General features: G+C 38.6%; 1 long non-coding RNA gene across 1 annotated transcript; it reads left to right on the top strand.

The window, feature by feature from the left end:
- Window positions 1–6,445: 6,445 nt before the first annotated feature.
- LOC142384596 (uncharacterized) lies at window positions 6,446–7,736 on the top strand. Its single transcript, XR_012770083.1, has 3 exons — window positions 6,446–6,485; window positions 7,371–7,433; window positions 7,567–7,736. It is a non-coding gene; the product is annotated as an uncharacterized LOC142384596 (long non-coding RNA).

The raw sequence follows: 7,736 nt of genomic DNA, 5'->3' as shown, positions 1-7,736 counted from the left end.
GAGGCTGACTATGTAAACCGAAAATTTTTCCATATCCAAAATGTGCAGGTACACTTGGGGATAATTGTCCATAGACTCTGAGCTGGATTTCTCATTTTGAAAAATACCACATCAACCCCTTTGAGTAATGCTGAGCAATGTTACATTTATGCCCTGTGAAACCTCATCATTGACTCATATCCTCTGTGCATATAGATGATCTCTGATGGAGGTCATTTCATTTCTAACATTGAGGCTAAATGGCTGGGATCAGTTCATGATTCTAGGATCTTACGAGCATCCTCACTGGCACAGAGGTTTGCACAAGGCGCAAGAATTTTACTTACCCGAAGGAGTGTACTTTTGAAGTAAGGTGTAGCATAGGCAGAATTTTGGTAATCTAATGAGAGGTCAGGTGTAGAGGTCATCTTAAGGAATTTAAAGTGCTCGTCATACTTTATTATAGATAGCCATGTAAGGCACATATTGCATCAAATTGCCAAGTCTTAACACATGTATATCCATCCAACATTTCTCTTATTCTGCAGGAGAGTTCAATGGTGTCCTGCTTGGGGACAGAGGCTTTGCATGCTGACCGTACCTCCTCACGCCATATCCTGATCCAGGAACAAGGGCATGCACATGCACATGCTTAAAACAAGGGCACGGATAGAAATGACCTTTGGCCAAATTAAATACAGGTTCATTGCTTAAAGTTCTCAGGCACCATGGTTAACTTCTGACAGAGCCATCTTAAATTAATAGTATACTTCATATTTTATACATTTTGTCTTGTGGACAACTTTTCAGGCTCAAGTTTTTTCTTCGTTGAGTCCTTGGAGGTTGCAGTGCCTGAAAGGACTCAGAATTTCTCCTGACACAGTGAGGGACCTACACAGGGACATATTTCCTTTGATCCTTATTGTTTTGACCTTTGAGTTAGAACTTCTTTTCATAATTTAGCATTGACAGTTTAAGTCAGAGCAAGTGTAAGAAGGCTAAATGGACAGAGATGATTTATAACTTTCCACACGTTTAGGTCATGGCACCCCACTGTGAATATAAATGTAAAAAACACATTTCTAACACGTTGCATGAACCGTACAATAATGACAAGTTTGAGTTCAAGTTGTGTTGAATTGTTTAATTATTATTACATGTTTCTCAAGCTGTGGAGAGAAAACAGAATTAAATACAGTTCACAACACGAAATTCTCCTTTATCTGAATTTATACTAACATCCCTCTCCAGTTTCATAATCTCTAGCTTGATCTTTTTTATTTTCAGTTTCTTGTGTTCCATATCTAGTTTGGCACTCTCTTTATTGGACAAACACATTCCTTCAAAGGCTACTTACCACTGAAATATGTTCCTGTACTTTACCCTCACCTGCTGCCAGGTACACTTTTGGCTGTTAAGATAGCTCCTGTTGAGATGTAACAGTGAAAAATTAATATGTGGGTCACACACTCACGATAATATAGTCACAAAGTATGATGATGCATGTCGATTATTGGGTTATTAATAAACTGAGCAGGGCCAGTATATTTGTGCTGTACATCTCATACAGAGACAATTCAGCATGCTTTATGTAAACAAATTATAACACAAAGAGGAGAGCATAAATACATGAGGACAGTAAAATAAATGTCTAACAATTGACAATGGTATGAAACTTTCATAACTTATGTATTTTGTCTGTCGGCAGTTGTTAGCCATGTCGTTTTCTTCGCTTTTTTGATGCAGCTGTATTACCATTTCTGGTGATAACACTTTTAAAATCCTCATACAGCTCCATAAACATTATTTGTTCAGCTGCCGAAAAAATAACAGAGCTTGTCTTGCTCTCCTTTTCACACAGATCTCCGTTTTTCCACCATCCACTCGTCAGGGCTTCTTATGGTCCTCGTGCACTCGTACTTAGCTAGGCTATGTAAGCCTCGCTTGGATTAGCCTCACTGAGATGCAGCTAAAATATCTTCGTGGAACGACTTGAGGCTTAATTGGGAGATGGCGCTAGTTCAAGCGACGCTTTCCGGCTATAACCTGGCTTTCTTTAGCTACTTTCGTGGAATACCCCCCTGGTGCTTCTAAGGCTGGATTCCCTACAAAAGCCGTGAATTGTCTTCAGTTTTGTTTTTACAGGTGTAGCAGCTGGTTGTCTGATTTTTCATTGTTTTTTATGTTTGTGTAACCCGGTTGACAAATGCATATTAAAAAGGTACAATAAATGGTTGATAAAAAGCATAAATAGTAAAATGGGATTATAAATAGTGATAACTCTGATGAAACAATTCATGAATGATGGGTTGTTCTTGTTAAAAACATGATTTACATGTATTTGATATAGCAGTACGTTTTGGTGCTTTTATTTTGACATGCTATTTTGCAAGCATTCGGCTAACCGCGGAGCCGTTTAGTTTCAAGCTGAGGAGAGCCAAAAAGTTGGAGACTTTTATTTTCCTCGGAGCTAGAAACAATTAAAAAAAAGTATTTCTAAGTCGTTTATGAAGCATGCTGTATGTGACCAGAAGCTTCGTTTCGTCGAGTCTTTCTTCTGTTTGAATCGTCTCGGTAAGACAACTTGTCTATATTTACCTAAAGCTGGGCATACACTGTGCGATTTTTGGCCCGATATCGACAAGATTTTCACTCGTGCGACTATTTTGGAGATCGGGCCGAGTTTTGGCTCAATCGTGCGTCTCGCATCGTGTAGTATACATGGGGTAACGACAAACGATTAAGCCCTCCCGACCACCTCCCGATCGATCGGATGGTAGGTACGGAAGAGAAAATTTTCAACAGAAGAAGAAGAAGACAACAGAACAGCATGGCAGCGACCGGCGACCGAGTCCGACGTGTCGTGTAGTGTGAGCAGCCAGATCGCATCAGACCATCGGGTCGTCCAGTGTGAGAACAGGAATCGTGAGCTGTGATGTTTTAACCCTTGCGATTCACTCGTACAGTATGAGCAGCAGCTGAATACCGCGATTGAAAAAATCGCACAGTGTATGCCCAGCTTAACTGTTGTAACCTAAGTCTTATATTGTTTATCACTGGTAAATACTTCTGTGAAACCTCAGAATTGTATTTTGTTTTGTTAATACTTGTTGTGTTAAATGTGAAAGTGGTATATTTTGGTTGAAAAGAGTAAGCTTAAAGCTCAGAATGAGCTGACTGTATTTCACATGCTGTGATCACGCACCCAGCGCGTGCAAGGTGAGAGGACTGAACGTGTCCTCATGATAACCACTGTACTCGGTAATGTTTGTGTATAATTGCAAGGTTACCGTGATTTCATTACAAAATGTTGTTTATTTCATAGTATTTATCCTGTTACTTTATAATGGTTATTTAACTGAATGGTCTGCAATGCTTTTCAGTGTAAACGAAGTGTATGCAGTTACCATAGCTTTTCTTTTGAGGAGATTGATTTAAATGTTGTACAACTACTTTAAGTTTAAACTGATTGATAATAATTGATAGGAATTGAACTTTGTCCTATATGTGTAGCTTAACTAAGGGTATGGTTACACAGGTCAAGTTTTTGAGCTGGATCTGGATTTCACTGAGGATTCGTGGACTGCATTAGATGGCGAGCCAACCACCCATTCGAGTGTGATCCTGTTGTATGTCATTGCACATGGCATATCTGGTAGGATTGTGGCCTGCTTGTGTCACATCACTGACTATGACTGACTTGACTTATTGACTTGAATTAACACTTTGCGAACTGAACCAAGGATTAACGTCTTGAACTGAACTGCTTGAAGGGAACTCTTTTCTTTTTTGGAACAACAATTTAAAGGAACTCTACTTTTCCATTTGGAGGATTTAAAGGACTATTACTCAACTTTTGAAGGACAATTCATTTTTATTTTATTTTAAAAGGGTCAAATCTTTTATTTTGGTAATTGTAAATACTTCTAACTTTTCAATTCATTACTAAAGAAAGAAAAACTTATATCCTTGTGTGGTGTTCTTTTAATTGCACTGTCTTTTCCTACTCTCCCCAGAGCCTAGTGTCTCTTATTCTCTAGTCTATTGAACTGAGCCTATCATTGACGTGTACATACTCAGTAGTGGGTTACATTTGTCTCTTCGTGTTTCTGTTCCTTTTTTTCCCTTCTTCGCTCTCCCTCTCTCTCTGTCCCCTGGTCCGGTTCGGCACTATCACACTATCACATCATGTTAAGTATTGTAACAAAAATAAATAAATAAAAATGAGGAGTTGATGGGCATCAAGGGGAGCTTTACATTCATAAAGCTTCTGTTGTGGAAATTTTAGTAAGGCACAGAGTCAGTTATTTTCTGAGGAGATAAGATGCTTTTAATAATATCTTGCAAGAGAGAACAACACAGAACAGAGTTCAGAGTTGCTCTGACTCTTAGGCGAAAACAAGTCAGTTAATATACAAGTTAATACGTAGTCACTCCTTTGATATGTTCAAGACTTGTTATCTATCTTTCCTCCCTTTCTACAGCCAAGGCGCCTCGGTATCGTGCCATCTTCCCTGTCGAACTCCTTAAAGTTGTTAAATCATAAGAGCACAATACCCTCATTGAAAGAGGGAGAAAAGAGAAAAACAAGTGTCTTAAATGAGTTATTACCGGGTGATACAGAGTAACACTCATACAATGTATATAGGAATTAATTTTTCCCTTACACTTCCCTTGGCATAGCAAATGTGTTTGGCATAAACACTATTCAGATTAGAATTCTGCTGCCATAATGCTGGACAGGACAAGGGTTTTAAAATAAAAAAAATAAAAATAAAAAATTGTACATGTAATAACCAAAGTTATATCTGCCTTTGGCCATTAGAAGTGACCGCAGGCAAAGTTTTGTTTTGTCATTTTCTCCTCAATATGAGGAATTCATTGCCAATAACCGTTTTCATTCTCATGTTTGTGTTCATGCATGTTCTTATGTCAATATTATTGTCTGCGTTATGGACATCATATGATCTACTCGGTGAATGTGATGTTATTATGTGCTTAAGAGAGAGAATCCCCCTTTAATGGAATGTTGAACAAACTTTCCCCCTTCGCAGAACACTCAGCTCCGATGTCACTAAGCGTTGATTGGTTGAAATCTGAGCGTCCTACCATGCTTAAAAGGGAAGGCGCGACACTCAGTTCGTTCTCTTAACTTCTTTTTTGACTGTGCTCTCTTACTTTTTGTCTTAGCTCTCTTAACTTTTGCCTTTTGTTTTTGACTTCAATCCTTTTTCCCTTTTTGACTTAAAATCCAATTTCGCGCTTGACTCCAATTCATCCTCTTAATTTGAACTTCCCTTATTGTTATTTAAGTCTGATCCAGACTTGGTTTGGTTAATTTTGGACAGCACCGGGCCCAAGCTCAGACCACCTTCATGCAGAGAAGAGAAGAGAAAAGCCTGTGGGACTCCTCCTGATTTGAAGCCCAGGGGCCTCATGTACAAAGACTTGCGTGGATTTCCTACTGAAACATGGCATACGCTCAAACCCAAATGCCCTCCAACGTCGGATGTACGAATCTGTGCGCACGCATTAATCCAAGCACATTTCCTTTGTACATCCCAATCAACGTGGAATTGAGCGCACATGTCGGAGCAGCCGACTCCTCCCTGTCCACGCCCCTACTTAAATACGCAAATCACATTTAAATGAGCCCTGCACCTGCGATATGGAAGCAAATCGTAATCAAAATTCAAATTCAAATGCATTATCAGAAATGCTTTTTCATTTTAAGAATGTGGCTGCATTATTTGACTCATAAATAAAATTACTAATCAATCATCCTATTTGCATTTCAATTTTCTTCTTCAAGACTGCTCATTCTTTCACTTAATTCAAATGAAAAGGACAAAGACATTTGAAATTTAATTTTCAAAATATGCCTCAGCAAATAAATACCAAAATTCAATTTGAAATGTAAAAGTTGAAAATTCAAATGCATTATCAGAAATGCTTTTTCATTTTAAGAATGTGGCTGCATTATTTGACTCATAAATAAAATTACTAATCAATCATCCTATTGCATTTCAATTTTCTTCTTCAAGACTGCACATTCTATGCCATAATCAAAAAGAAAACAAAGCGGACATTGCTTTTTCGTTTTCGTGGTCTGCATGCAAAATACTGCCCACAATTCGATAACGAAAAAGCAATCTGAGCGGCGCAGGAGAGTGACGTCACGCCTGCTGACCGTGCTACCCATCATGTAGGCTACGGTAGGGGGCGGTGTGCATATTTGCTGTACAGTTAGCTGCCCAGGTGGAGTCAAACAATATATCCGATTCTGATGCCCGTGACCGGGTTGAACGGGTCACAGAGAGCTTTGCTGCATACTCCAAGAGAGTCTGGCGTCACAGATTCAGAGGTTAGTGCAGCAAGGGCTTGCGCGCCGAGGCCGCGGCCACGACCGGCCATGACTTTCTGGCCGCGGCCATTACTGAGGGAGCAGCCATTAATGAGGCTGAGACAGACGTTGCGAACAGGAGTCGGGGGATTACCTTTCACAGGTAGGATTCAACATTATTATTGGTTGTATTTTGTCAATAGAATATTATTGTACTGTATTTGTGTCTGCCGGCGAAATCGTAGCCAGCAAACGTTAAACTAGGATATGTTTATAGCCGGTGTTATGCCGAGAAGTGCACCCCCTGCTGGTCGTACTTTAAGGAGAGTCTGTGATGGAATGATATGATATAACTACATCATAATTTGTTTACCTAATTGAATTAACGGATGCAAATCTCAACAAGTCCAAATTTGTATATAAAATTAAAATAACCAAATTTCATAGTTTCAGGTTCATTTTTATATCATTTCATCTGGGCTATAATGAGTTGAGATTGTTAATAGAAAATGTATCCAACCGTCTTTCGTGTTGACTACAAAAGTATTAGTCACGGCCCTTACTTTTGAATAGATGTCCAATAATATAAAAATAGTTAGGAATAGGAATAGTCTAAACTCTACAATTGTTGGATTATCATAATTGTACATGTATTATTAATTTACATGAAGAGATGTGAAAAAAAGATGCACGAATGAAACACCATTGTCAGCTCAATATTATTTTTTTTGGATAAATGTAATAATCCACACCTGAAACGGTTTAAGCGCGCTCCGTGAATGGGAATGCACTTCTCGGCATAACACCTCTGTTCACACGGCTATTAGGCCAACGGAGGCTTCATAAATCATATATTTCATAACACAGGCTTAGATTACAACTAACACAAGAATGCTACTTTTGAAATAATGCAAATATTACTGTTATAACATTGACCATCAGATTTTACACAGGTTTATTAATGACGTTTATTATGCCTGTATTATTCACATGTAATTCTTTCATCCTAACAAAAGTATTTACCTCATGTCTCATACCCACCCCTCAGATTGTCCGACTGAGAGTTGGTGTTATTCCCTCCATCTTGGGCTTACAGGTTCACCTAATAAGAGTAGGTGTATCATCATAAGGCTATTAGCATTCATAAATTGAAATATTATCAATAACAGGGCGGGGTGAAATACTTATCCCTGTGTGTGTGTGTGTATTTTTATATATTTCAATATTATGCTTCTTCATTTTAGCCAGAAAAGGGCAGGACTACATGTTCTTCCAGAAAAGCTGAAGAGAGCCTGTCTGTGACCACTCAGGATGACCCAGAAGCTTCAACCTCAAACTCACTAACTCAGCCTAATGATTTGAGTATTTCTTTTTTAAACATCATATCAAAATTACCGTTCTAAATATGTTAAAT

The sequence above is a fragment of the Odontesthes bonariensis genome, chromosome 7 (assembly GCF_027942865.1).
Source record: "Odontesthes bonariensis isolate fOdoBon6 chromosome 7, fOdoBon6.hap1, whole genome shotgun sequence".
Taxonomy (NCBI): Eukaryota; Metazoa; Chordata; class Actinopteri; order Atheriniformes; family Atherinopsidae; genus Odontesthes; species Odontesthes bonariensis.
Note: the sequence above shows the minus strand (reverse complement) of the source record. Positions and strands in the feature narration are given on the sequence as shown.